The sequence below is a fragment of the Mustela nivalis genome (genome assembly GCF_964662115.1).
Source record: "Mustela nivalis genome assembly, chromosome: 5".
NCBI classification, from domain to species: domain Eukaryota; kingdom Metazoa; phylum Chordata; class Mammalia; order Carnivora; family Mustelidae; genus Mustela; species Mustela nivalis.
Window position 1 is genome coordinate 48,725,372 of NC_139024.1, and position 12,271 is coordinate 48,737,642.

Here is a 12,271-nt window from a genome sequence, read left to right on the forward strand (position 1 = left end):
GTTGAGCCCCTGCCTTTGGTCTCTGGGTCCTGGGATTGAGCCCTGCATGGCAGGGGGGGGGGTGTCTCTGCTCAGCGGGAAGCCTGCTTCTCCTCTGCCTACTTATGATCTCTGTCTGTCAGATAAAGTTAAAAAAAAAAAAAAAAAAAACCAAAGGGATTCTGGGTAGAAGACAAAGTCTTTCTAAGGGGTGGGGGAAAAGAATTTTTCCTACCTGCCTGTTACTTGAATCTGGAACAAAATTTTGTGTCCTTCAGACTGGAAAAGATTGGTCTTTTCACAGATACTGAGGAGCAGTGATGTGGCCTGTGGCCTGTGGCCTGTGGCCTTGGCTAGGAGAGGCCTGAGGAGCGGCCCTCTATTCCAAACACCTCCTAAATGTGCCACTGAAGTCCTTTCTACATTCAGGAATTTCTCTTAAAGAGGTAAGTATTCCTTTGAGGGAAAGTCTTAGCTCAGGCTGAAATAACAAAATACCACAGAGTGGGAGGCTTAAACAGAAGTCACACACACACTCAGACTCACAGTTCAGGATGCTGGAAGTCCAAGAGCAGGTTGGCAGAATGGTTGGGTTCTTGGACCTTCTCCCTGATTTGCAGAAGGCCACCTTCTCGCTGTGGCCTCACATGGCAGAGGGAACAGGCTCTGTTATCTACATGTCCTTGTCAAGGAGCAAGTCACATAACTCGGGGTGTATTCTCATGATCTCATCTAAACCTGATTAGCCTTCCAAGGCCTCACCTCCAAATATCGTCATCACAGTGGGGTTGGGGCTTCATCGTACAGATTTTGGGAGGACACAAATATTTGGTTCAGTGCAGACAAGAAGAACAGAATCTCTGTCAATGAAAACTTACTGAAAGACTGCTTGGCTACTTGTTGGAAATTAGTACCAGACCAGAAAAAGAAATGAAACCAAAGCTTGGGTTGAGAGGCAGTAGGCAAGGAAGGGACCAAGGCATCAAGACAAACAGGATCCCGGAAGAGGGGGATTGAGTTGCAGTTGCTATGTTTCTAGTTAACAATTTTGTTCAGGGCTGGAGCCCTTTTTAGAGAACGCATTTGAAGTCTGAAGAGTTGGCTCATATCCAGTTAAAAAATGACTTCCTGGCACCTGGAACGTGTGACCGTGATTGCTATTCATGGCAATAATAGTATTCTCAGACTGAATAAACTCAATCAATCGCAAGGAGCATTTTAATTTCTCCTGATAGTTGGAACAGAGTTCTAATGTCCTTCGTGTCCAATAAAGCTGAAGGTAATCACAAGGGGCTGTGCTCACCATCAGGCCATACATTTCTCTAAGCTTTTTATCTTGCTTGTTTCTCCCATTCAGAGTAGACAAAGATACAAGGAATACTGAGAAGGTTCTTAGAACAAATATAAGACTCAGAAAAGGAAGCATTCTTCTTTTAGATCCGTTTTCTCCAAGGTCGATATCAAGCAGAGGGTTCCTAATGACTGGGAGAGGCTGCTTTTGTATCCGAGAGAACACTTAAATTACTGACCTTGAGGACACAGCAGTCTCCTGCGGGCCTGGTTTAAAAAAAAAAATTTTTTTTAAAGCCGATGACATTAATATCAAATTAAAGCAGCAGGGGGCACAATTTCTTCACAATGTGTTAGGCTTTGTTTTTTTTTTTTTTTTTTTTTTTTTTTGATTAGAAAGAAAAACAGGGAAACTGTTTCCTTGGACCCTTTTGAATCAGTGTTACCCATTATATCTGATCATCCAAATATCGAAATGTCATGCACATACTCGTTTCCCACAGAAAAAGCCAACCCAACCCATCCAAAAGGGGTTGAGAAATAAACTGACAGGCACAGCTAATTGTAACACTTCTGCATTAGTAATTCTCTATTTTTAAAAAATAAGCAATCATAAGGTAGGCGTGATCGGGACGTTAAATTCACGCACTATAGCTGAACCCGTTGCCTGTAGGTATTTAAAGTTTCTCCTAGAAACCCCTAGCCTGATGGTGACCCTTGTTTTCTCGGCAACTAGAAAACGAGTGGGAAGATTTCATCTACTGATTTCATCCAGAATTGCAGCAGTTACTTCCAGGGACTGTGTTTTGCAGATGTCTTGCACATCTTGAAACAGTTTGTACATTCCTAATACCTCAAAATCAGATCTGTGATGTTTCTGATTTGCTAGAAAGGAATACAATCAATGCACTTTTCTTGTAGTGTCCCCATATGTGTGACATGGAATGATCTGGCAATGCCAGATCCTGTCCGCTCCTGCGTTCCTCCTGGCTCTGACTCAGTGTTATCTTGGACTTCTTGCTTTATTTCTCTTGGTACTCTTTTATTATCTTTGAAAAGAGAAGCAGATCATAGCTATCACATAGGAATATTGGAAACATTCTGGAAATCTTTTCGCTAAATAGATACCTAGAGTTCTTCCACATTATTTTTATTAAATGCAATATTAATAATAGCCAGAACTTACTCTGTTTTAGGCTCCATTCCTTTGCATTTATCAGCTCATCAAAATCTTTTTTAGAGAGGTTAAGAAACTTGCCCCAATTCACTGATGTAGTAAGAAGTGAGGCAGAGGTACAGAGACGTATAATCTGGCTCTGGAAGTGAGGCAGAGGTACAGAGACATATAATCTGGCTCTAAAAATTATGTGCAAGATGTGAAATTTTAAAAATTTCACTTAATTTTTGGAGTAGGCAACGATTTACAGATTTTAAAATGAGGAATGGTATGCAGTGAGAAGTTCTGCTTCCACTCTCCCCACCGTTTCCCCATCTCTGCTCTCCCCTCGAAGTATAGATGCACTTTCAGTACCTTATGCAATTATAAACAAAAATAAACTGACCCTCCCCTTTATGACACCACAGGCTTTGTATTGTGTTCATTGTCCTGAGCTTTGCCTTTCTACTGAGCCATCTGTTCTGGCCACCTTCCCCCAGCACAATGGAGAAGGTTGCCCTCCTCTGTGTAAGTTCCTAACCTAGTCGGTAAGTGGTAAGTAAATAATTTGCGCGTCAGAGGCACCTGAGTGGCTTAGTTGATTAAGCAACTGCCTTAGGCTCGGGTCATGATCCTGGAGTCCTGGGATCAAGTCCTGCACTGGGCTCCCTAGTCAGCGGGGGGGCCTTCTTCTCCCTCTGACCCTCTCCCGTCTTCCTGCTCTCTCTCTCCCAAATAAATAATTAAAATCTTTAAAAATATAATAACAATATAATAATGATAATTCGTGTGTCACTGTGAGGATATCAATTAGAGATGTGAGAAAGGACAATAAGATTACAGATGGCTTGACTAACTTTGGGGACTCTGTGAGAGATTTCATAAAGAAATCCTATCTCATAAGAATCAGGGAAACAGGCGAGAAACTGCCTCGTGGCCACCTCCCACAACATAGGGCAATGGGTGGGAAACAGCTCTGTGACTGCTCCTTACCAAACTGTCCCTCCACTGAGTACCTGCGAGATGACAGAGCAGTCACCAAGACAAGGCAGACTGCAGCTGGGCCTTGCCTCAGTGGCCCCGAAGTGGAGACCTATAAGGGTGTCAGGAAGTCATACTGGAGCCGGTCTCCTACAAATTGCAGATAAAAGCCTTTCTAACTGAAAGAGTTCTCATTCCAGTGTGGCGTGGGGGAAAGGGCTTATGCTTGAAGGACACAGATTTTTTCAGAGGAATGATACATTCTGCTTATGGTTTTATCTTTAGCCGAAAGAGTTCCCAGTATCTCGTAAGAGTGACTACAAGGACATTTCCCTATATGCAAAGGTAGTGCTGTCCTTCATCGTCAGGACTTTGCAAGGACGGGTTGTAAGATTTTGTGTATGTGTGTGTGCGTGTGTGTATAAGTGTGCATATAAGGCAAACTTAACAACACACCTCACAGACCCCTGGCACACTGTATTAGCAGGCTTTCTGCAGCTGCCCTCTGTAAGTGATGTATATAATTACACATTTAAATTCATCCCCAACCACGCAAACTGGCTTGTCTCATTCTTATTTCTTAGCTATATAATGGAGATTTTGAAATGTGAAACTCCAACCTTAACAAGCGTTAAAAGAAATATTTTTATAGATATTGCATTTTCATGCCTGAAAGGAAAGCTCGAAAAACTGCAGAAGCAGAGCACGGTAAGGCTGCATATTCCTTTGTCAGCCCAAAACCACATAAGGTGGGAGATGCGGCTGCTACTTGTGGTTTGTGTATTCACGTCCTGTCTCCTTCATGTCCTGCCGAAGAATTTATGACATCTGTGTATGACTCATCCTAGCTTTCTACAGGGACAAAAGGAGATGCGCAGATCAATTCTGGAATGGAATACATGATGTTTGAGCTGTAGAGACACAAGATCCCATCCTCAGCCTCCATATTTTCCTGGTGAAGGAAGCTTACCGAAACAGCCTATCCTTAGTGGCTCAGGACAAAAGCTCACACGGAGTCCCTGGGCTCCCCGTTCCCGCTCAGGCCCCCTCTGTCCTGCTCTGCAAAGTGCCTCATGAGCATAGAGTAGAAATTCCATCTCGCATAACCCAGCTCCGCAACCAAGCCCTTTGTGACTTTGTAGCCCTTTTCTTCACTGTCCTCCAAAGGGGAACATATTCTTCAGGTCTGATTGGCAACCTTTTGAAGGGGATCCCGCTGAGGAAGTTATTCACTGGGAATTCTGGAATTTGCTGGGAAGACTTCACTAACTTTCTGAAGTTCCCAAAGAAGAGACCTACTCAAGAACTACAGGTTGGGGGAGGTGGGTAGGGTGAGAGCAGAGGCTAGAAGCAGGAGGATTCAGTGAAAACCCGCACATCCAGTGGGGAGGCCCCTCTTCAACCCTAGGCTGAACGTTTTTCTCCAGAACATGGAGAATCACTTACCCTCTCCTGCTAGGGAAGCAGAGGACTCTTCTCTGGAGAAATAGATGGGGCCAAAACAAATGCATAGACACCAATGTTTGAGAGTGACTTGACAAATTAGCCATCTCTGCGTATAAATGGCCACGAGGTTCACCAGGAAACAAGGATTTGTGCTGCTCACAGCTCCCCTCAGCTATGGGGGCTTTTTTTTTTTTTTTTTTTAATGCTTTCATTTTTTATTTGACAAGAGACACAGCAAGAGAGGGAACACAAGCAGGGGAAGTGGGAGAGGGAAAAGCAGGCTTCCCGCTGAGCAGGGAGCCCAATGTGGGGCTGGAGGCTGGATCTCAGGACCCAGGGATCATGACCTGAACGGAAGGCAGATGCTTAACCACTGAGCCACCCAGGCTTGCCCTCCCTGGAAAGCCCCCCAACCCCACCACATTTTTTTTTTTTTTTAATGGATCAGTTATTTAATTAAGTTCTTTGTAAGAAATTTAGAATACCAATTTGTGAGGGCAAACTCCATTTGTGAAAGAAAACACAGAGTGGAGGTAGCCTTGAAGCTGAGGAACAGCTTCGATTTTTGACAGAATCTGTGAGTCCACAGCTTTCTGATCAACCTTGTGCTATTCTGTAATATCGTATTTCTCTTTCTTGGTATCAAAGATCTCACCCTCCTTGTGTCTGGACTTACGCAGCTTCTTCTTCCTGAAGTAACCATTAGTGAGGTGTTTGGGGATTTTCACGCTGCTGATAACAATTTTAGCAGAAGTGCAATGATGAATTTCTGGTGTGTTCTACACAGGGGAACTCCGCTGGTGGCGAGAGGTCCAGTCACAAGAAGCAAGCCTCTGCTTAGTTGCTGCAGGAAAACCACCTCTGTGGCACCCAGTGAGGATGATCAGAATGGTCCTAGGAGTGATGCTAGCTCGCAGTTTTCACACATGCTGACTGGAAGGTTTTTTTGCTGTGGCTCAACAGCGTTCAAGGCACATCTTCAGTAAGGTAATACCTAGGCATTTCTCGAAGTTTAACCACACAGGTACCACCATTCCTGTCATCACAAACTGTCTCTACTTGTCATCATCACTTACCAATGAGTAAGAACAGCCAAGGATGGGTGATGTTGAGGGGGACCTGCTAACATGAAAAACAGAAAAAAAGTAAAAACTGAAAGGAATTCAAAGGATTCAAAAACTGTACAGAGAAGAAAAAAAATGACTAAACATCTTATAATTGAATTCCTCAGGAAGAGATAAGAGAATACATTATGGCCATGAAACAAGAGCTTGGGCGACTCATGTCAGATAAAATTCAGGAAAACTGAAATTGAAAAAGTTAATAAAATCGCTAAGGGATAAATTTAAGGGAAGAGATCAGGAAGTGAAATGAAATAAAAACAAAGCAAAGTAAATCCCTAATGAGTTCTAATAGAAAAAACAGAAAAGAAACTTAGAAATTGGAAGGTTAAACCAGGAGATAAATTTAAATAACAAGAATTTCTGAAAGAGAAAAGAGAAGATAGAAAGGAGGAAATACAGTGTAGGTGAGGCATGAAAAAAGTCCATGACCAAGACTTCACACAGACTATTCGAGCAACCAGTACAACCCAGTGGGCCTAGGCTCTGGCCAGGAGTCTCTTCTAAAATGCAGGCCCTATGTCTGGGTTGGACAGCATGTGAATGCTTTCCCAGGCTTCTCCGTCTTGGAGCTGGACCCTGCCTCTGTAGCTCAGTTGCTAAGGACCAACTTCAGTTCAGATGACTTGTCCTGCCCCTCCATTTTGCCAGAAGAGGACCTCCATCTGACCATGACTATTATCTCTGTTTGCAGATTGTTCTATGCTATCTGTTCGCTGGCCTTGGACAAATCTGCCAGCTTGGCTGGACTCCTTTCATTCCACAATTGAGAAAGTGGGCTGCCCCTTCCAAAGTATGTATGTTGGTTGAGTTGTTCCCTGGTCCTGCCTGCCTGAATCTACCTTACCCTGTTCCCTACTGGTCTTCGTGCCTCCTGACTTAGCCTATAGTTCTTATTTAAACAACGTTTCATTACCTCATAGTTAAAATACATGCTGAGTAGTATTTCTGGACCATATATTTGGGCCAGGAGAAAACTATAAGCCTTATGCTATAAGATCTTAATGAACTAATGCCTGAATTAACAAGATGAGAATCCTAGAGAATTTGTTGGCATAAAATAACTCTGTGAGTCTTGAATGAAACACATAAGTCAGATCACCCGAAAAAAGAAAGGAGTGAAATCACAGACAGAAACCCAGGAAAGGGCACGGAGGAAGCTCAGGGCACTACCCCATCAGCAAAACCTTTACCGAGAGCCTGCAGTGTGCAGGGTACCCTCCTTAACTCTGTGGACACAATAGATGGCAAAGCCAAGCCTCTCCTCATTGAGCTTATGTTTTAGTAAGGGGCATAATAAAAAAGCAAAACACATTTTACTTACCTGTTTTATTTCACAAACATACAATGACTATGTGCCACATTCCATTCTGAGAACTTTAAATAGTAACTCAATCTTCCCAACATTTTTCTCAAGTCAGCGCTATTAGCATTTCTCTTTTTCAGAAGAGGAAACAGAGGCAGAGAAAAATTTGGGAACTGCCCAAGCCCCCCCTAGCTGGCAAGTGACAGATGTAGGCTGTGCACTCAGGCTACTGTCCATCAGCTGCCAGCCTGCCCTCCTCAGCGGCGCCTCACAGAGTGAGGGGCTGGACGTCAGGTTGGGGGAGGCATGCCATTTTAGAAAGGAAAGTCAGGGGAGCATCTCAGAGAAAATGCCAAGCCCACAGAGCTCTCTGTGTGCTTTGGAGCTCAAAGTTCTCTGTACAATAGCACAGGGGGAGGAGAGTTTTTTCCCTTTCCAGTCTCATGATTAATTTTAACAGAAAGAAGGAGTTTCTAGCAAGTGATGTCAATCTTTTTAAACCACTGCAAGGCCGCCGCTGCCAGGAGCGGTGTCGCCAGTCACCCTGCCAAGACCAGTTGCCATGGCTTCTTGGGAATTCTTATTTCTTCTCAAAATGATATATTAGATTTTGTAGACAACGTAATTCTCACCCATCTCAAATAGGCAACACACATCTCTGCTTCTTTTTAAGGTGTTAATGGCTTATCGCTGTGTGGCTATTTCTGTGCTCATATTTATGCTCCTTATTTTTTTTTTTTTTTGTAATTGTCTTTAAACATGGCATTTGTAGGACCCCAGGAAAAGTAGACATAGTCTACCCGAATCGATCAAGCGAAGTTTCCAAGACTTCCATTTCCATTTCCTTTGGCCTCCACATTTCAACTTTCAGGCCTCTCTTGCTGCTTACCAGTATCTAAATTATATGTCTATCCCTCTGTAATAAAATTACAGAACTAACATGCCCAGCCTCTCTTCAGTCCTGCCGTGCTTTCTGCAGTTGGGAGGATCTTCAGATGCACCGTAAGCGCAGGCATGGTGGGAGCCTTCCCCAGGAAGGGTGTGAACACAGTCCTGGGAGCTCGTGTCCCTGCGCAAACTTATCTCGTCACTGTTACGTGCCATACATTTTCATTAGGTGATCAACAGAAAGGGCATGATTGCTCAGGAGCTCAACCCTGATATTTAAATTTCTTGTCCTCGACCTTAACGAGGACATATATCAGAGCTGTAGAGTGGGGTGACATTTACGACACCGCGGCTCCATTCTGTGATGAGACACAGATCATTCAGAGGTGAGGCTTTGGACTAGTAGCAATCCCAACGTGTGCTAAACAGCAATTGTCGTAATTACAAAACTCTCAATAAGAATAACAAACAATAATCTTGTTTTTCAAACTGCACCTCAATTAGCAGGAGCATTCCAGATTTGAAAGCGTGGGAGGAGTTTCTACTCTATGCCACTCCCTGAACACGGGAGTGCGGAGGAGGGGTAGAGCTTCTGGGCAGATGAAGACAGAGTAGAAAGTCAGGAGTTGGGAGGAGACATCTGGAAAAGATAAAAGCCACAGAACATAAGTATATGAATCAGGCTTCTCCTCAAAGCATTAAATAAGGTCTTGTTAAAAGATCTATCTGGGGGGCACCTGGGTGGCTCAGTGGGTTAAAGCCTCTGCCTTCGGCTCAGGTCATGATCCCAGGGTCCTGGGATCGAGCCCCACGTTGGGCTCTCTGCTCAGCAGGGAGCCTTGCTTCCCCCTCTCTCTCTGCTTGCCTCTCTGCCTACTTGTGATCTCTGTCTGTCAAATAAATAAATAAAATCTTAACAAAAAAAAGATCTATCTGGGACCTTGTTGTAAGTTTTAGTGGAAATTCAGAATCTCAAGAGGGATGTCTGTTTCATTATGTAACCATAAAGGTTTCTCACAACTCTAAGAAAACTGATCTGTCCAGAGGAATTCTGTGATAACTGAGTTCTCATACTGTTCCGTCCTAATTCTAGACAAATTAGATCTAGGCAAACTTCATTGTATTTGAAAAAAATTCTTCAAATTTAGCAAATACATCAACTGGTGACCCATCAGACAAAAGCCATGGCCAATCTTTGAACTGCTAGACAGGACCCTGACCGAAACTGTTACAACCTGCCCCTGCCCCAGCCCCAGGGCACGTAGAAATGAGGCTGGTGTCTGAGGCGTGTATTCACCAGGCTGGTCTTCTACTCCATAAGGAACCCAGACATGAACTGTAGTGACTTCTAGCTACGTCTGCTCTTTCCTACTCTGAATCACAGCTTCATTTTCTCATTGACAGTCTTGTTTCTGCTTTTCACTTGATGGGACAAATTTCAGAGCCTGGAGAAGGTCTTTTGCGTTGAGCCTGGTTATTAAAGAGGTGATAGCTGCTTAACTTATGATAATGGGGGCTAAAGATGCTTTTGTCTGGTTTGGTGAAAACCTGGCTTGAGAAACTGGTCTCAGAACTAGCTGTTCAGGAGTCTGAGTCTTATAGAAAGCTACGTCATCCTGTTACAGATTTTGGTGTCTTACCCTGGTAGGTAAAACCATCATGTCAGTTTTGAAGAAGTCCATTTCTTCTCCTTTGAATGGTTCCTGATCATATCTGTTGTAGGCAGCTGGGACGGGAAATTGTGTATACAACGTGGGATCCACAGGTGCTGTATTGGGGGCCAGTCACAATCCAGGTGCATTCCAGTCTTCTCTGGCCTTTACAGACTGAAGAATTGCAAAAATATTCTTGTGAAATAGTTTACTGTACTTCCGATCCTCACCTCAACTCTGCTGATGATATCTTGGGTCATAGTTATCTCAACATCTCTCCAAAGCCTCGCTTTCAGGGAAGTTATATCCTCTTCTAGATCAGGCTTGACTGCACATCTTTTCTTAGCCTTAAATTTGATTGCAGCAATTTTTCCCACTGCCTTGGCTTCAGACAAAGACTAATTTGTTCCATTTGTACAATCCCTCCCTTGGGTGGGCCCCTCCAAACCAGCAGCTGATCTATCTTTATCAAGGTCCACACAGTCTTCATCTTCAATTCGTGGTTTCTTTGCTCCTAAAACTTCACCTCATTTTAACTTGAGCAGATCCCTGAAGACCAGTTTCTAGGGGCGCCCTTCTGTCTTACTTGCCAAAAGGTAATGTTGTTCCAGGAGCCGGCGAGGACATCTTCTCAGGAAGGGCTTCCAATCATGGCCATGTTTTCAGAAGCTGCCTCAGGACATCAACAGTAGGATGAGAAAAGTATACATTATTAAATACAAATATGATAGAATCCAATGTGAGGTGCTCTCTGGGTTGGTTTCCTTTCCTGTCTCCCCAACCTATGTAACTGGTCTTGACATTCCAGGGTTACTATAGTGCCTGACAATCACTTTGTTTTACTTCACCACAATCTCCTTTTCCTGGGTGTTGTACTGTTGCCGAACGCTAGGAACACATGTCCCCCACCTCACCACCATCTCTGATAGTGATAGGGGCAGTGGCCCCCAAGTCTCTGAGGCCTCATAAAGGTATATGAGATAATCTTAACCAGGCCTTTCCTGTTTTATGGTTTTTATTTGTTTTTTGTTTTTGTTTTTTTTTGAGAGAAGCAGAGTCTAAAGGGCAAATTTACAATAAACACCTCCTTCAAGAGGGATTTTCTTATAATTTCATACTATGTCTAAAATTGTTCTCTTAACTACCTGCCCACACCCACCTAAACTGGCTTTTCTCTCTTTATTTATTTATTTAAATTCAGTTAATTAACATATAATGTGTTATTGGTTTCAGAGGTAGAGGTCAGTGATTCATCAGTCTTATATAACACCCAGTGCTCATTACATCACGTGCCCTTCTTAGTGTCCATCACCTCGTGACTCCATCACCCCTACCTCCCTCCCCTCCAGCAATCCTCAGTTTGTATCTTATGCTTAAGAATCTCTTATGGTTTGTCTCCTTCTCTGATTTTGTCTTGTTTTGCTTTTTCCTCTTTCCCCCTATGACCCTCTGTTTTGCTTCCTAAATTCCACACACGAGTGAGATCATATGTCTTTCTCTGATTGACTTATTTTACTTAGCATAACACCCTCTAGTTCCATCTTTTTGATCAAAATAATCTTCATTTTTATAAAGGCTTGAGGCAAAAAAATGGGAGAACTAATTGTCAAAATTTCAAGAAAATTCTTACAGGCAACACCTCAGATGACTTCATTAGTTAGGTTGCATCTCCATGCTATGGAAGAAAGGGATTGCAGAAGTGCAGAAAATATTTATTGCTTTGAAGACTGCTTTTTGGGCACCCTGATAGTATTATTTTAGCTCTTTGGTTTGATTGTGTGTGTGTTTGTTTGTTTGTTTGTTTAAATACCTCTTTCAAGGGGTTATATGAACTTAGTAACCTCCCCTTTGCCAATGACCAGAGCAGGGTCTAACAGCCACATCACAGGTTATGATATGGTGAAGCCAGAGCTTCATGCCTGCTGGGGGAACTTCTCTCATTGTGTGTTTCTGGAAGGAACTCGGAAAAATGCATTCGCTATCTTATATGACATTTGTGGAAAATTTTACTTAAGGTCTGACCATAGAAAAATTCATAGAAAAATTAAAGAAGACATTAATCTTGAAGCCTCCAGTTTCCAAGAGGGGAGGGGGGTGGGTCAGAGAACAAATGGTGATGTTCTAAATTAAAAGAGAAATGGGATGTTGTAGAGCTATGTTCAACTTGTCATTCTCAAAATTTGTCTCACATTTTTATTCTTTAACTTGAATTTATTCTGCTGAACATCTTCTTCAATAATATCTTCAAACTTGCTAGAAAAAGCAAGCAATACATTTAAAAAAAATTTTTTTTTAGTTCAGGCTACTTGTTCACTGAAACAGTCCAGAGATGATTGTATTCAATTTTATTTTTAAAATCTCCATTTATCAAATACTAGCATGTGAAGAAAACAGATGGTTTGATCCAAGGCTTCTTTTTGTTGTATGCAGGCTAATGTTTTAAACATCATGC

At 42.8% G+C, this 12,271-nt stretch overlaps 1 pseudogene across 1 annotated transcript; it reads right to left on the reverse strand.

The window, feature by feature from the left end:
• Positions 1 to 5,328: 5,328 nt before the first annotated feature.
• On the reverse strand, positions 5,329 to 5,881 carry LOC309864077 (large ribosomal subunit protein eL6 pseudogene; annotated as a pseudogene). Its single transcript has one exon. The product of its transcript is annotated as a large ribosomal subunit protein eL6 pseudogene (transcript).
• Positions 5,882 to 12,271: the final 6,390 nt, after the last annotated feature.